The 19,016-nt window shown below is 40.2% G+C and overlaps 1 non-coding gene across 1 annotated transcript; it reads right to left on the reverse strand.

Moving 5' to 3' along the window:
• Positions 1-4,539: 4,539 nt before the first annotated feature.
• Positions 4,540-4,677, reverse strand: LOC114811888. Its single transcript, XR_003759584.1, has one exon. It is a non-coding gene; the product is annotated as a small nucleolar RNA SNORA7 (small nucleolar RNA).
• Positions 4,678-19,016: the final 14,339 nt, after the last annotated feature.

The following is a 19,016-nucleotide window of genomic DNA, read 5'->3' on the forward strand; positions in this document are numbered from 1 at the left end:
TTACTGTATCTGCCTCCTCACTGACCTCCCATTCTCCTGTCTCTCCCCACTCGTATCCATACTTCACTCATGGCTGTACAGATCATTTTTTAACAGAAACATTCAGTTTTCGTTTCCCCAGTCCTCAAGAACCTCCAGTGGCTGCCCATCCCCCTCCACATCAAACAGAAACTTCTTACCATTGGCTTTAAAGGACTCAATCAGCTGGCCTCATCCTTCCTCACCTCCTTAATCTCCTGCTACAGTTCAACCTACACACTCGGCTCCTATAGCTCCAGTTTACTCACTGTGCCCCAATCTTTTCATCTCACTGCTGAACCCTTTTCCACACACTCTCCAATCCTAGATCTCCTTCCCTGTCCATATATGCCAGACCAGCACTTTCTCCACCTTCAAAGCATTATTAAGGTCATATCTCCTCCAACCCTCCTCCCCAATTAAGCCCTCTTTTCCCTGACTTGATCATCTTTCTGCTTAGTTTATGCTCTTCAATCTCTGAACTTTGGACATTTGATATTCACCCCACTCACACCACCACAACACTTATGTATTTATCTTCATTCATTCATTCAATCATATTTACTGAGCGCTTACTGTGTGCAGAGCACTGTACTAAGTGCTTGGAATGTACAATTGGGCAACAGATAGAGACAATCCCAGCCCAACAACAGGCTTACAGTCTAAACGGGGGAGATAGACAAAAAACAAAACAACTAGTCAGGCGTCAATACCATCAAGATAAATAGAATCATAGATATATACACATCATTCATAAAATTAATAAAGTAATAAATAATATATACAAATATGCACAAGTGCTGTGGGGAGGGGAAGGGGAAAGAGAAGAGGGAGAGAGTAGGGGGAAAGGGGAGGGGAGGAGAGGGAACAGTAGGGTTCATTCTGGAAAGGCCTCCTGAAGGAGGTGAGCTCTCAGTAGGGCTTTGAAGAGGGGAAGAGAGTTAGTTAGGTGGATGTGGGGAGGGAGGGCATTCCAGGTCAGTGATAGGATGTGGGCCACGGGTCGATGGCGGGACAGGCGAGAACGAGGGACCATGAGGAGGTTAGCGACAGAGGAGCGGAGTGTACGGGGTGGGCTGTAGAAGGAGAGAAGGGAGCTGAGGTAGGAGGGGGGCAGGTAATGGAGAGCTTTGAAGCCAAGAGTGAGGAGTTTTTGTTTCATGCAAAGGTTGATAAACAACCACTGGAGGTTTTTGAGGAAGGGAGTGACAATTATAAATTCCTTATTTATTCATATTAATGTCTGTCTCCCCTTCTAGACTTTGAGCTCATTATGGGCAGGAAATATGTCTGGTAATTCTGTTCTAGAATATCCTCCCAAGCGCTTAGTACAGTGCTCTGAACATAGAAAGCACTCAATAAATACCATTGATTGACTGGTAATTGAGGGAGGCAAGATTTTAATTAGCTATTGGTTCTGGATCCAGCATTGCTCCTAAAATGAATAATTTGTCATTTATCTGAGAAATTGTAGCACGGATGAATTAGTGCTGACTATTAGTGATCCACTCCAAATTTGCTGTGATGGACAATTGAGGACTTAGGAGGAAGTTTTTTCAGTTTTCAAAATCCTGCTCCTTCTCAGTAAACAGCTGGTGGAGGTATTAGTGGATAGGACCAACCACACTTCAAAGTAGGAATTTTAGGAGACAGCTGCAGGAGTCACAAAATTTTATTGAGGCTTCACCTCATAAAAGTCAGAAGAAGGGGAACAAAGGTAAATACAAAATTCAAATTTAGAATTTGAAGTTAAGAAAATAAATGTTTGGGTAGCTATAGTGCTAACCAAAGTTGAGTAAAAATCAAATTTGAGTTGAATAGTCAGTCATATCAATTTGATACATTAATCCAGGAAGAACAGGTTACTAGTCCAAAGGATCATATTAAAAACAGCCCTCAGTGTTTCAAAGACATTGATTTTTTATATTTTTAAAGAGAAGGTACTTTTACCTTTAAAATTCTTGTCAAGAATCTCCCGGAAAAACCCAGAGAAATCAGTGTAGGCCCAGCAGCTGTACAACCACAAGAAAACAACATTTCTTTAATTTTCTTCAAATGGTTGGAATTCTATCATATCATTTGGTTAGAAACCATGCAAAATTGCTTAATGCTGCTCAGAAGTGACCACCTGACAGATCAACAGCAACTGATGTGAGGAAGAATCATTGCTTTGAGAGGTGAGCTATAGCACTGAAACTTTTGGGGCCATCACATTCTCACCTGCTTAGGTGGATGGAGAGAAAGAAACTGCCATAAGTCTTCATTTCTCACTCTCGGGCAAAGCTTTGCAAAAATGGAATAGGAAGTGAATTTGATTATTGGATGATAGAAACAGGTAGAAGAACTTATGTATTTACATTTACATCAAACCAGATCAGAGATCACTCTAATGGTATGATTACAAAATCAAAAAGTGTGCAATATAACAGTAATTCATGCACTAATGATCCTAATGGCAGTGGTTTTGAGGCTTGCGTCTGATACAGAAAGACACCTGGGAATGGGAGCCTACCATGAAACATTAGAATAACCAGAAAAATGTATTTGAAAGTAACTCTATTCCTGGGAGCTTCTTAAGAGTCCAGAAAGAGAAATCACGGGGAAAGAATGGGCATTTGTAATAGTCTGTGAATGTAAATTCTAGTTTGCTGTTATTTCAGAGATGGGAACTGCACTAAGTTCCATTTGAAAATATCTTGGCTCCCTATGCAGACTGGATTTTTAATTTTGGACTCAGAGCAAAACTCTGCTTTCGATAGATTCCTCAAACCTTGGTTCTCACCAGACCACAAAGATTTTAATCAGCTGAGTTTACTTCAACCAGCCAATGAACTGTGAAAAAAGTCCTTGTTTCTTGATGGATATTCACCAGCAGCGAAAATGGATACCGTCACTTCTTGTTAAGTTATAGGCAAAAGCTTGCACTTTCCTGATGCCAGCTTCATCCCTTTCATTTCATCCCTAGTATCCATCCTTCTGATGCCAAATATTAAAGTTTTGAGGAAGGAAAGGTGCTTGCAAGCTTGCATTTAAGGCTTAACAGCTGTGTTCATTACTCTTCAAAGGTGACCTATTCAGGAAAAGGTTAACTTTCTACAAGTGCAAAGCAGTCCCCTCATAATTTCCCCTTCTCCCAACACAAAACCCCTCTCCCCTATACTTCCTTGCAGATTCCGTCACAGGTTGGACTTGGGCGCGTGCAGCAGAAGCCTGGCAGGCAGCATCGATAATATGATGTTCTCTGTCAAGATGGAGAAGACTCACTTTGGTTCCTCACTGTCACCACAAAGGTTTTAATTTAATTTAATTTTCAAATGGCCATGTTCCCTGCTCCTTCTCCCCAGCAGTTGCAAAGTAGACGGTGGAAATGACTGTGGGCTCTGTGTCCTGTTAAAACAATTTTCTTTAAAGAAACAAAGCAATCCTGAAAGGAGGAATCCTCTGAAGATTTCAGAGGCCCCAAAATCAAGAATTTCAACTCATTTTTCCCACAGGTGAACCACTGGCTGAGAAAAAGTAAAGGGGCTTCATGACAGAGTTCCTGCCGGGCTTCGCAGAGTCTGTTCCTTCAATGATATTAATTTCCTAAAATGGGAGATATCACATTTTGTGCTGGGGAAATTGGAAGCCTGATACCACAATCCTATGGAGATTCAAACTATGGTCCATAAATACACACAGTTGAATCTGATTCTTCCCCCATTGAGCAACTATAATAGAAGTTTGTGGGCTCGGTAGGAGCTGAATCAAGGCTTCTGAGCTATAGATGATTGCTGTGGTAGACAAAGACGCATTGAAATATTGTCTGTTACTGGAAATGCATCAGGGAATCCTAAGAAGCACCCAAATATCTAAAGTTTAGCTTGAAACATCGTCTATGTTTATTTACCAATGTCTTGCTATTTTATTTATTAAGTTTGTCACTAAGCTCTGGTTTGCATATGTTCATGTTTGCTCATGCATGCTTTATGAATATAGAAATTAGCATCTCATTAACTTGATAATTAGGCCAATGATAAACAGCTGCTTGGTTGCCATGTGGGGCGAAATTCTACTAAAGTTACTCATCTTCTATACACAATAGCTGAACAATTTTTTGCCACAATAACATTTAGAAAAACAACAAAGGAAAATAAAGTATACTTTTTTAACATTTGATTTTGTTGTAATTAAGAAGTAAAACACATTCTTAGATTTTGGAAGAAGGAAATGCTAACTAGGATGCACTTTAGACATTTTAGTAATTTAAGAATATATTTTGAATTATGCATAGGTAATTTGCATTATATTGTCTTGTCTTGTCCTTTGCTGTCAAGTCGTCTCCTACGCATAGCGACTTGATGGACGGATCTCTTCCAGAACGACCCACCACTATCTGCAATCGTTCTGGTAGTGTATCCATAGATTTTTCTTGGTAAAACTACAGAAGTAGTTTACCATTGCCTTCTTCCATGCAGGAAACTTTAGTCTCCACCCTTGGCTGTCTCCCATGTCACTGCTGCCCAGCACAGGTGAGGTTTGACTTGTAGCAGATTGTCTTCCACTCACTAGCCACTGCCCAAGTTAGGAATAGAATGGGTATGCCTCTGCTTGACTCTCCCTCATGTAGTTGAGGCTATTAGAGTATTGGAAACTCTCCAGGCACAATCCTGAAAGGGGTTTGCATTATATGCAACTGATATATTCTGCTTTGGCTGAATGAATTGTTCCAGGAAATTTTGCCCCCATTTTTCCTTTTTAGTTAACTAAGCTGAGAAGCATGGTATATTTTGATCTGTAGGCCTTAGACTATTTACCCAGATACTTTGTTAATTTTTTTTTTGAGATGGACCCAGGCCCTTATCTAGTAGATAACAGGTTTTTGAGCCAGGAAAAATTGCCTAGAGAACTCTGGGGGTTTACAAAATCTCCCAAAATAATTTTCAAATGTAGTGGAAAAAGGTGCCTCCTCTCACTCTTAACCCACATGGATTTCAAGGGAAACGTGACTTAACATAACCATCCCGGCCCCCCATCTCTCTTTTGTAGAGTGAAATTGATGCTGGGTTTATAGCAAAACCATGGAAGATCATGTAAACCTTTAGTTAGCTTACTGGAGAAAAAAAATTACAACTCCCAAAATAATGGGTAATCAATGACCACTTGCTTCAGAAATGAGATGCGCCACAGAATTCACAGAAAATTAAAGTCACCCATCAGAAGCAAAAGAAATGCCCTAAGATGATACAAGTCAGCCTGCCTTTCCTAATGAATAGATTAGGCAAAGGTATCATCTGCTTGCTGATCATGGTCTTGAATTGAAATGGCTATCGTCATTTCAGTCAAGCTTTTTGGTAAATTTCTATTGTCAAAATGTTCACAGTGTTATTTCAGTGGTCCTGGGTAGTACAATACTTTTATGCAAAATTAAATCTGGAAAAATTACCTTTCAAAAACTCCAGATGCTTCACATTTTCTAGTGGAAATCTGGTTTCCAGGTTTGTAATGATATTTCCTGCTGTGCTCAACACTCAATCAGAACTTTCATACACTTCTTGGAAGGCAGTTGAGGATTCCAAGCCTAAATAGCAGATTGACTTCTCTATTTTACCGATACAACACCCCAGTTTTCAAAAGGAAGCTACTTGCATTTATTGAGTTAACTGTACATGGTTACAAGGATGGGCCAGCTGAATCCAACGTGCCATTCTCTCCCCAAGACCGCTATACCCTTGTCACTTTCTACATCTGTCCTGCTAAACATCAGGCTTGCTGTTTTCCACATCCTTCTTCAGGTCTGGAAGTCCCTCCCCTTTCCAATATGACCAGCTAGCCCTCTCTGCTTTAAAACTCTAATAAAAGAGCATCTTCTTTAAGTAGCTTTCCTTGACTAAACCCTTGTTTCCTCCCTTCTGTGTTCACAATGCACTGTGATCGGTATCCTTTAAACACTTGACAGTCACCCCACCCTCAGCCCACATCACTGAGTTACATATCTGTAATTTGTTTATGTATCTCCCTCTCTGGACTGCAAACTGCCTGTAGGCAGGGGATGTGTCAATCAATGTATTTATTGAGCACTTACGTGCAGAGCACTGTATTAAGCGCTTAGAAGGGTACAATACAGCAGAATACAACAAAACCTGCCAGTCTTACCTTCACAACATCTCCAAGATCCACCCTTTACTCTCCATCCAAACCACTACCTTGTTGGTACAATCTCTCATCATACTCCAACTGGATTACTGCATCAGCATCCTTTCTGATCTCCAACCTCCTGTCTCTCCCCACTTCATTCTATACTTCACTCTGCTGCCCGGATTATCTTTCTAAAGAAACACTCTTGGCATGCCACCCTCCTCCTCAAAAATCTCCAGTGGTTGCCTATCAACCTTCGAATCAAACAAAAACTCCTCACTATTGATTTCAAAACTCTCCAACACCTTGCCCCCCTCTACCTCACCGCCCTTCTTGCCTTCTACAGCCCAGCCCACACACTCCACTCCTCTGGTGCTAACCTTCTCACTGTGCCTTGTTCCCACCTGTCCCACCTTCGACCCCTCGCCTACATTCTATCTCTGGCCTGGAATGCCCTTCCTCCTCAAATCCACCAAACTAGCACACTTACCCCTTTAAAAGGTCATCTCCTCCAGGAGGCCTTCCCAGATTAAGCACCCCTTTACCTCAGCTACCCCTTCCCTCCCCATTTCCTCCACTCACTCCCTCTGCTCTACCCCACTCCCTACCCCACAGCACTTCTGTGTATATGTGTAAATATTTATGATTCTATTTACTTTATCAATGGTGTGTATAAATATATAATTATATTTATTTATATTGATGATGATGATGATGATGATGATGATGATGTTGGTATTTGTTAAGTGCTTCCTATGTGCCGAGCACTGATCTAAGTGCTGGGGTAGATACAGGGTCATCACGTTGTCCCATGTGAGGGTCACAATTTTAATTCCCATTTTACAGATGAGGGAACTGAGGTACAGAGAAGTTAAGTGACTTGCCCACAGTCACACAACTGACAAGTGGTAGAGCTGGGATTCAAACCCTTGACCTCTGACTCCCAAGCCCGTGCTCTTGATGCTATTGATGCCTGTTTACTTGTTTTGATGTCTGTCTCCCCCTTTCTAGATTGTGAGCCTGTTGTTGGGCAGGGATTGTCTCTGTTGCTGAATTGTACTTTCCAAGCGCTTAGTACAGTACTCTGCACACAGTAAGGGCTCAATAAATATGACTGAAGGAACGAATGAATGAGCAGACACTTTATTTGGCCATAACAAGCTTAATGTATCTACACATGGTAAGTACTCAGTAAATATCATTGACTGATTAAATGATTAGAACACTTCACCAGGTTACTTAACATTCCTTCTTCTCATGTCTCAAAGCCCTCTCTCCATGTCCAAAACTGAATGCCTCATTTTACTTCCAAAATCATCTCCTCCTCTTCCTCCTTTTAAGTTTCCCATTACTGTAGACAACACCACTATCCTTCCTGTCTCTCAAGCCTACAATCTCAGCATTATCCTTGACTCTTCTCTCTCTTCAACCCACATATTCAGTTAGTCATCACATCTTTCCAGTATTAAGCACATACTACGTGCATAGCACTGTATTAATCATGCTATGAATGAAGTATGGACTGGAGAGGGAATAGACAGCCACACAGCACATATATGCCTATCCATAATTTATCTTATTTCTGGCTCCCTTCCAGACTCTGAGCTCCTTATGTGCAGGAATTGTGTCTACCAACTCTGTTGTATCGTACTTTCCCAAGTGCTTAGTACAGTGCTCTGCACACATTTAACACTCAATAAATGCCATTGATTGGCTGATTGTCTTTGTCACCTTTCACCTCTTTCTCACGCCCTCTCACACCCTCTCAAACGCCCTCCTCCTTCACATCTGGTAGGCCAATGTTCTCCCCATCTTCAAAACGATTCTGAAATCACATCTTTTTCTAGGATGCCTTCCTTAATTACCTCTTTTCTCCCCATCTTAGTTCCCCACCTAGTGCCATTTGTGTCTCTTCCATGTCACCTAAACTTTGATATTCACTCTGCCACTATTCTCATAAGTATTTTACATATCTTTAAACTCTGCTGCTTTCTCCTACCTGCAATTTATGTAAGTGTCTGCCTCCCTTGCTAGATTAAAAAATCCTTGCGGGTAATGGTCCTGTCTACTTTTCTTTTATTCTGCCAAAGCACTGAGTAAGTCTTCAATAGAGTAAACCTTCAATAAATGCTATTGATTGTTTGATTAATTTTTTTCTTGATTTCTCATTACTTTTACCCTGTGTAGCTATTCTCACAGCTCAGTGTCCATATGGAACAGGCAGTATTTATCTCCATGGCATCTCTACTAGCTATGAGCTGGCTCTGCTCACCTTTGATTCCACCTCCAGCATGGAGCTGAGAACCGGGCTCATGGAAAACGGAATCTGCTGCCGAGAGATTTAAAACTGGAGATAGTAGCAGCAGTTTTCAGTGCTGAACTGGCATATGAACAGTCTCCCTCTGTTACTCTCATTATGGTAGTGTCTGCAGGAGCAAAACTAACAGCAGGTTGAAAAAAGTTCATGGAATCTGCCTGGGTCTTAATGGTGCTAACAGTAGCTGACTTGTTAGTCAGCTAATGACGAGGGCATTTGTTCCCGGTTCTTTTTGCCTAGTTCCGCATGGAAGGTGAAAAAAGAGACCCATTGAGGTTACAGTAGGCAGGATGATTTTACCACGAAATTCCAATCGAATGTGTGCTTTCAATGGATTCAGGGAGCCCCCTGATTGGCAGCTGCCACGCAGGATGCTTCTTCCAGTAGGTCCTATTGGCAGTCTCCTTAGACGACAAGCAAGGGGTAGTAATAATAATAATAATGATAATAATAATAATTATGTTGGTATGTGTTAAGCTCTTATTATGTGCAGAGCACTGTTCTAAGCACTGGGGTAGATACAGGTTGTCCCACGTGAGGGTCCCAGTCTTCATCCCCATTTTACAGATGAGGGAACTGAGGCTCAGAGAAGTTAAGTGACTTGCCCACAGTCACACAGCTGGCAAGGGGCAGCGCCGGGATTTGAACCCATAACCTCTGACTCCTAAGCCCGGGCTCTTTCCACTTAGCCATGCTGCAATGATGGTATTTGGTAAGTGCTTACTATGTGCCAGGCATTGTACTAAGCTCTAGGTTAGATACAAGCATGTCGAGTTGAACAGAAACCCTGTCCCACGTCGGGCTCCCATTCTCAATCTCTAGTTTGCAAATGAGGTAACTGAGGCCCAGAGAAGTCATTTGCCCAAAGTCACACAACAAACAAGTGGCAGAGCGGAGTTTAGAACCCATGACCTTCTGACTCCCAGGCCTGTGCTTTATCCTTGATGCCATACTACTTCTCATACAGTGAGCTTCCAGGGGTAATTGCAGTTGGTGGAGGGAACAGCACTGAGGAATGCAAAAACACAGATGTTTTCGATTCAAGAAAATGCAGATAAGGCAAAACCTTGAAGGTAAGCTCAGAAGTGAGTCAGAGCTCAAGGCTGCAAAAAGCACTGATCTGGCCTGTATGTGAAATCGCTACCCTCTAGATTGCAAAATCTGTAATTTATTTATCATACCTGTAATTTATTTATATTTATGTCTCTTTCCCTCTCTAGACTGTAAGCTTGTTTTGGGAGGGGAATGTGTCTGTTATTTTGTGATTGTGTACTCTCTCGAGCACTTAATACAGTGCTCTGCACACAGTCAATAATACTCAATAAATAGTATTGATTGATTCTACAAGGAAGTAATTTGTGCCTGGGGCTTCCTGGGATCTAGCCCCAAATCAGTGGTTGGGCCCCAGGACTGTTCTAAGACTCTGATACCTCTGGGAAAAAGTTCTGGCTTGATGTAGCCTGGGAAAGCCTTTAGGTCAGATCCATATTGAGGCAAAATCTTGAAAGGATTCTTGGATTTCCAGAGATGTTTGGGAGCGGAGGGGGAAGGGGCACTTCTGCTCTTGAAATCCCTTTCAATCTCCCACCCTGTCAAACCTTCAGGGAGGAGAGTGAAAATGGATCTTCCCCTGGGAGAAGTGGCAATTTATGTGCCCAGTATGTCTCTCTGTACCAGCTAAACTCCAACCTATACTAATGTTCAAACAGCATAATGTTGGGGCCTAAATATTTTGGTAGCCCCAAAAATTATCCTCAAAAGCCACTTTGAATCCTTTCCATTCTGCCTATGTGCATTTCATGGAAGACAAATCTCCAAGAAACTATGAGACCTGATAAAAGGATTTCTAGTATGTAATATATAGAAATGATCTTTAACTTGGCATGGTTCCATAGCCCCTAAATCATTCTGTGGACCAAATTGCTTTCCACATATTTTAAATTTATTTGCACTTAGCTGACAAAAATATTGGCTGCAAGAATCATTTGACGAGTGGTGATTCAGAAGTAACGTGGTGTTATGATCTCAAACAGATCAAAGATGATGTATATTACCTGCATCAGTTTCCTGTGAAGTGGGATTCCCTCAGACCAAAAAGTCATTAATAGATAATGTACATGCAGTTATTCTTTTTTCCTCTTAAGTAAGAAATTTGAAATTGAGTATATTTGCCCTTTATAGCCCTATTTGGACTTTTTTCATATCCATTTGCTTCCTGAAAGTAAACATGATATTAAAGTCCTTGAAATAGAGACCCCTGCTTTTTTTTTTTTTTGGCTGTTCCTTTCTCATTTTAGACTAGTTTGCTTTCTTGATGAAGCAGTGTAAATTAAGCATTATTCATTCCTTGAAGTCCATCAAACCTCAACGCTTTTGTACTCTCTGCACCAATGCTCATGCTGTTAGTTCTAACAAAAAAGTCACTATCATTTGTCATTAGGTTCTTAAGGCAGTCTGAAAATCATTTGAACCATTTCAAAGATTTATGGAGTCAACCCATTTTCAGGAGCAACTTTCACCTGGTGCCAAGAAAGAGGCAGCCTCTTAAGCTTACTGACTTTGCTGACTGCAAATTAATAATATGTAATTATATTAATGTCTGACTTCCCCTTTATACTGCATGGTTGCTGTGGGCAAGAAAAAAGCCTACCAACTTTGTACGTAGGCAGGGATAGTGTATAATGCTATATTGTACTCTCCTAAGCACTTAATATAGTGCTCTGCAGACAGCAAGCACTCAATAAATACCACTGATTTAATGATTGGCTACCCTGCGAGGCGTATGACAGTCTGTGCCTATGGTGAAAAACACTCTTGCTTTTCACTGAGCAATGTTTTTGGCTTCCTCCCTGGAAGAATTTGGCAATGTGGCTGAAAAGACTCTTTCCCCTGACTCTCCCTGCTTCTGAAGGGTTGGAGCAGGTTGGGGCAACCTAACCTCAGTTCATGACAGCATGACCGTGGTGCTGATGCTAAGGTGGGGAAAGACTGGGTATCAGTAGGTTCACTAAGTTTTGTCCACATTCTAGGAAATTTGTCTGGATTGAGTTTTGGAAGCAATCAGAGGACACAGTTGCCTAGATCCTCTGGGGAAAGGTTGTCCATGGATGGTTCATATTCTAGGGCACAACGGACAAAGAAAGGGCACACAGAGAATCAACAAGGGGAGGAGCAGCAAAGGCCTAGAGGAAAGACCATGAGCCTGAGAGTCAGAGGACCTGGGTTCTATTCTCAGCTCTGCCACATATCTGTTGGGTATCCTTGGGCTAGTCACGTAAGTTTGTTGTGCCTCAGTTACCTTATTTGTAAAGTAGGGATTAAGAATATGAGCTCCATTTGGAACAGGGACTGTGTCCAACCCAGTTGTCTTTTTTCTACCTCGATGCTTCCCAGTTGTCTTGTTTCTACCTCGATGCTTAGTGTAGTGCCTGGCACACGGAAAGCCCTTAACATATATGACAATTATTATGATTATTAGAAAGGAGGTGCTTTTACTCTGTGTGACAAAGAGTACCATTCTGTCAGTTAGTCAATCACATTTATTGAGTGCTTACTGTGTGCAGCGTACTGTATTAAGCACTTTGAAGAGTACAATATAACAATATAACAGACACATTCTTTACAGTTGTGTCTCCCAGGTATGAAAGGGGCTAAAAAAGGAAGCTTATTTGTCTGAAAGTAATGCAAATATTCATTAGGGTCATTGCACTAAATGTTGAGAAGTGAATCCACATAGTGTCTGCCACACAGAGACTCCCAACTAGAAGTAATAATACTAATATAAAAGCTATTTGTTGAGTGCTTACTATGTGCCACACACTGTACTAAGTGCTGGGGTGAATACAAGCATATCAGGTTAGTCACAATCCTGTCCCACGTGGGGCTTACAGTCTCATTTCCCATTTACAGATGAGGAAACTGAGGCCCAGAGAAGTGAGTGACTTGCCCAAGGTCACATATCAGACAAGTGGCAGAGCTGGGAAAAGATGATAGTAGAGATGATAAGTCAATGGGGAAAAAATGCCAGGTTCAATTAAAATCAGACATGACAAAAAAACCCCACTATTCCTCACCACTGAGTCATGTCACCCTGTCCAGACTGTACAACCTAGTGGAAAGAGGACTGGGAGTCATAGGACCTGGGTTCTAATCCTAGCTCTGCCACTTGCCGGCTGTGTGACCTTGGGCAAGTCACTTAAATTCTTTGGGTCTCAGTTTCCTCATCTCTAAAGTAGGGATTAAATACCTGCTCTCTCTCTCCTTTAGACTGTGAGTCCCATGTAGGGTAGGCACTATGTCTGATCTAATTGCATTGTATCTATATAGTACTTTGCACAAAGTACTTTGAAATGTTAAAATAATAATAATAATAATGGTAATCATAATTACCATCCCAGTATTCTAAATGGGGGGATGCTGGACCCACAAATCCCCCACTCCAGGACAGGGAGGGTGGTCTATAGGAGAAAGTTAGTTGTAGAGTTGTGCACACTTGAAATATTTTGCCCTGTGAAAAATTGAAGATAAGAGCTGAAAGTTGATAAAGCCATTTTTACCAGTTCACACACACACACACACACACACACACACACACACACACACACACACACACTCCCAATCTTTTACTTTTCAAAAGACACATTTTGCTTCACTTACCTATGAAAATGAGCCTTTTTGAGAGAATGGGAAGTTTAGATGATTTGAAGTGGATCATTCCTTATGAACACCAGAAAAAGACATTTTCTTCCATTTTTGCAAAGGGTGAAGTTTTTCTTTCCCTCCATAACCATCTCAATTCAATAGGAAGTGGGATTCAGAAACATGTGGGGTTTTGCTGTTCCATGTGAAGGGTGCGTAATGTTACACATTAGAAAATACAATTGATTTTTGTCTCATCCATTATGGGATTTGAAGTAATATCATTAAATTTATACACATTTAAAAATCTTAGTATTTGATAGTGCCTGTTGGCTAGGTAAGGTGACAGATGAAAGTCAGTGAAATGTGGGTATCAGATCTATGCATTTCCTTTTTGTGTGAGGAATGATTGTTACTGATTGTTCCAGCTTTCTACTTCATCTATAGAAAGAGAAAAATGTTGTTGTGTTTTATCTGAGGAAACAGAATACTGTTTCAAGGTATTCACATTTTCATCGACTTCTCTTGAAAAACATATAATTACACAATGGATGCATCGGAATCTGGGAAGCTGAGAATGAGAAACTGAATTGCAGAAAGCTTTAAGATGTGAGGAGTAAGGTGGAAGACATGTATTTGCATCCATTTCTCTTCCTGAAATGATAGTTTTACTTTCTGAAGCAGAAACTGTAATGATAGTATCTAGGTGGGTACAGTACTCTGTGAAATATCTTGGGGATTTTCTTATTCCAAATAAAAATGATTTTAGGAGTGAATTTATTTCCTAATTCTGCAACAACACTGCTTAACATATAGAAATGTTATCAGTGAGCACATTGTTAGCATTAGTAACATTGTTAATATTCCATTGGGACTCAACAAAATATTAAATACTTTTTCATCTAGTTTGAAAAATAAACACCAACTCTCTGCCCATATGAAATGAAGTGAGAATTGGTTACAGTGATCTGTAAAATTCAGTCTTCCAAATCGGAAATCACACATGGTTGGTATTTGTCTGAATTGGTAAATTGGTTGTGTGAAACCAGATTAAATTAATTGGATAATTGCTCAATTTGTCACTTTGGCTTGCCTTTGACGATTACCTTGCCCTCATGTTCTACTTCCCTCCCTCTCAGTCTTCAACAGAAGGAGACCTGAGATTGGGCTGTCCCCATGAATGGTAAATTTATGGTCAAAACAATGAGCACTAGTGGTTCAGTACTAAAGGTAGATAAGTGACTGAACCAAGTGTTGTTCATGGCTGGAGGTCAATGTTCCATCCATAAATTAAGGTTTAGGGCAGTTGGAAGATCCATCTTTTTTCTGATGCTGACAAGATATTCAGCAGAGGTGACTGCACACAGATACAGCCAGAGCATAAGATTTGAAAATGGTATTGAATTTGAAAGATAAGGTGCAAGCCAAGGACCTCTCAAATGATTTTCCCAAGCCCCTTCCACATCTTTGATTTGCAATTCCCTCGTGTTGGTGACTCTTCCCACAGTGTAACCTTCCTCTGCTCTATCCTCTCTTTTTCTGGAACTGTTCCAGACTGAGGTTTGTTTTTTTTTTCAGAAATAGTATTTTCTTACTCCCTTTCTTGCCTTCTTCTTTTCGCTGTTTTAGAGGATTAAAGCAAATTTTCAGAGTTGAGAATATTCAGTACACTATCCAACTCGCATACTATATAAAATATTACTTTCAGGTCTTCTGATTTTTTTTATTTTATGGCATTTTTTTAAACACTTACTAAGTGCCTTAAGCACTGGTAGATACAAGATAATTAGGTCGGACACAGTCCATGTTCAACATGGGGTTCATAGTGTTCATCCCCATTTTACAGATGAGGTAACTGAGATACAGAGAAGTGAAGTGACTTGCTCAAGGTCACAGAAGCATACAAGTGGCAGAGCTGGGATTAGAACCCTGGTCTTCTGACTCCTAATTTCATGCTCTAACCACTAGTCAGTCGATTGTATTTATTGAGTACATATTGTGTGCAGGACACTGTACTAAGGGTTGTGCTAATTAATTACCACTCAGAGATTGCTTCAGCAACATTTGGCAAATCACAACCCCAACCTGTTTAATCCATATTTACTCCAGGTCTTAGTACAGTGCTTGGCACATGAAAATGCTTAACAAATACCACCTTTATTATTAGGATGGAATGAACCTTGTTCCATCAACAGAATCAAAACGAATTTTCCATACCATGTCAGGAGGACCTAAACTTAATGTATCTGTATGATCAATTAGTAGGGTAACAAAAAGTAATTATGTTTTCTTATCAGGGAGCTGTCCTGAGAAGGAAATCATTGTCTCAGTTCCAAGTCACTTTTAATGTACCTGTGAGAAATAGTGTCTTCTTGTCTCTTCTTTTTCATTACAATCGGTGTCCTGGGAAAAGATCTGTCTCACAACCTCCTTTTCCAAAGTAGAGGAACAAGAGAAGATGATTGCCTCCAATTAAAAAGAGCAGCAACTAGGCTGAAGCCTGCACTACTAGAAATATGTTCACTATTTTAGATTCTGTCTCTCAAAGCTTGAACAGCATTATTGGTTTCATAAACACGGATGGCACAGTCTTGAAGGATCAATAGCATAATCAGTGGTCTATGCTGGGTGCACCAGGAAGGGACAACTATCCCAGGGAACAAGTCAAAGCAGAAAAAAAATCAGTGATGCGAGTTTAGAGAGACCACTTGGAAAGACAAAGTAATTCATGAGTAATTGAGAAGAAAAACATGAAGAACCACTGCAATAAACACATTCAATTTGGGAACTTTTCATTGTAGAGAAAGACTGGTCCTTTAAAAAGGTATATGAGGTTCTTCTTCTGTTCTAATTGTAGGTACAGTTCCAAGGTAATCCAAATCATGTCCAGAAACCAATTTTGCTGAGATAATTTTAAAAGAACATTGATTTCAATATCTCTATTTCTCATAGTTGATAAATTAAACCTGAGTATCATTTTTATAGTGCTGGGGCAGTACTATTAAGCAAAAAGAGTTGTTGGGTATTTTCCTGAATGATAATTACCAGAAAGAGAATTATGCATCTGATATGGCAAAAAGTATATTCTGCAGCAGTCTTGAATATCACATATTTCTTATCCTTAAATCAGTACTTTAGCTATTGATTTTATTGATTTTACATTTTGTATCACCTTTTGCAAAAATTACATTTGTCAATGTTGTCAAGTTGGAAAGTCCTATGGAGAAAGGTGTGTTGTGGAACAAACAATGGCACCAAGAGTCTGTCCCTATTTTTCTCTGATTTGAAAGTATGAGTTTAGTTTTTTAAAGCTCTGCTGAGAGGAACTGTTTTGTTTAAACAAGATAGTGCTGGTAGATTCTTCCTTTTTAGGTAATGCTTTCCTTCTGAGAAGATGAAATGATGAGACAGGTGATCACAAACATTATCTTGTTTGGAGGATTTTATTCTAACTTCTAGTGAAATGGCAGAACTTCCTACTGCTTCAGGCTTGCTATATGAGTACTGTATGAACACTCATCTGTATATCCCATTTCATTCATTTATTCATTCGTATTTATTCAGCCTTTACTGTGTACAGAGCACTGTATTAAGCACTTGGGAAAGTACAATACATGAATAAACAGTGATATTCCCTACCCCCAACAAGCTTACAGTCTAGAGGGAGGGACACAGGTACCAATACAAATTAGTAGCAGCCTATGAATATTTTAAAGGAGGGAGATTCTTCAGGAGAAATCAGCATCTAAAATTGAAGAGATACCCAGATTATGTGACTTTATCAATTCAATTTTCCCTAAACATGAGTAGATGATTTAATGCTACCTGGTAATAAAGCATCTGACAGAAAATAGAAAAAAAGGTATCCCAAAATGACAAATGAAACAAAAAATCTTAATCTTAGAAAAATCTGATGGAGAATCATTTCTGCCTGTACATCCAATGTGAACTTTTCTCTGAGTTAGTCTACTTCTAGTAGTACTTTTGAATCTAGAACAAAAAGCTGCCTTTTCATTTTTACTTAACTATGGGTTGTAAAATTTTAATTACCTTTTGTTTAGAAAGTGCTATAGAACCTGAACTTGTAATCAGTGCTGGAAGTAGGCACACCAAGGGGTTGTTGATTTCCCTAGTGAATTTGGGTATCATTTATGGAAATGTAATTACAGTGGAATCCTGTTATAACGATCAATTTGGGCAACCCCCATTTGATCATTACATCCAAATGATCACTACACACAGATCCATAAAACAGTGAGCTTCCCAAACCAGACGTGCACAGAACGAAAATATCCATCTTGCAGGAATGGAGTAATTCCTATTAGGTACTTTGGAACCATAGCAGGTCAGCCAAATCATTCACTCTAATTAGCTGTTCTAAAGGCTACCACGCTATTTATTTCTAGCCAAATGGCATACATGATAGGTAGGCTATTCCCATCTAGGAAAATGCCATAAATACGAAGTTGCAGCCAGTCAAATCCAGACTAGCTCCAGGAGACTCCGGTCTTGGGATCCCATTTCACTGTCATTTCATTTCTAAGGCATTTCACTTATCTGAGCCTCAGTTGCCTTATCTGTAAAATAAGTATTAAGACTGTGAGCCCCACAGGACAGGGACTGCATCCAACCTGATAACCTTGTATGTACCCCAGAGCTTAGACAGATCCCAAGTTCATCTATTGGTTCATTCTGAACCTCCACCCATTGGCCCTTGCCTCCATGCTCCTGGCTCTGATTCCATCAGGCCACTTGGTGGTGAAGAAATTAAGTGATTTGCCCAAGCTCCCACAGCAGGCTAGTGGCAGAGGTTGGATAAGAATTCTGGTCAATCAATCAATCGATGTACTAAGTTCTTGGGACGGTACCTTTCAATACTACTTATGAAAAGCAGTGTGGCTCAGTGGATAGAGCACTAGCCACTGTAATTATATTTATTATAGCTGTAATTTTATTCATTTATATTGATGTCTGTTTACTTGTATTGATATGTCTCCCCCCATCTGGACTATGAGCTCATTATGCACAAGGATTGTCTCTCTTAATTGCTGTAATATATTTCCCCAAGTGCTTAGTAGATTGGTCTGCACACAGTAAGCACTCAATTCTTTCAGTCATATTTATTGAGCACTTACTATATGCAGAGCACTATACAATAACTACAATCGATTGATTGAGCCTGGGAGTCAGAAGGACCTAGGCTCTAATCCCAACTCTGCCACATGTCTTTGCTGTGACCTCGGGTAAATTATTTCACTTCTCTGAGCCTAAGTTGCCACATCTGTAAAATAGGTATTAAGACTGTGAGCCCCACAGGACAGGGACTGCATCCAACCTGATAACCTTGTATGAACCCCAGAGTTTAGACAAATGCCTGGCATATAATAAGTGCTTAACAAACACCATCACTGTTATTATTATTCACACTGGCAGGCCTGATCACTACCTCCAAGGAGCTTGCAATCTATTGGAGAAGATCAACATTAAAATAAAGATAGGGGAAGTGGCAATATTGGCACATGTGCTGTGGGGCTGGGTATGAGGTGAATATCCTCTAGCTCCTAGGAATATCATGCTTCTGGAAAGAGGGAGATGGGGTAATATCTAGACTCACTGTGGGCGGGAAATTCTGTCTGCTGTATTGTTGTGTTATCAAATACCAACATTCTTCTTATCTCTCCCAAGAGCTCAGTACAGTGCTCTGCACACAGTAAGCACTCTATAAATATGACTGACTGATATCTGGATGGTGCGGTAGGGTAAAGAGAAGGCTTTTTTTAAGATAAGGAGTAAAGGCATGTTTGAAGGCAAAAGGGAAAGAGCCATCATGAATGAATGAGCTGTTGAAGTTGACAGTAAAAGAAAGAAAAACAGTAAGTACAAATGTTTTTTGTAAAATATGGAGGACATTAGAGAGGATATATTT

Source organism: Ornithorhynchus anatinus, chromosome 4 (assembly GCF_004115215.2).
Source record: "Ornithorhynchus anatinus isolate Pmale09 chromosome 4, mOrnAna1.pri.v4, whole genome shotgun sequence".
NCBI lineage: Eukaryota > Metazoa > Chordata > Mammalia > Monotremata > Ornithorhynchidae > Ornithorhynchus > Ornithorhynchus anatinus.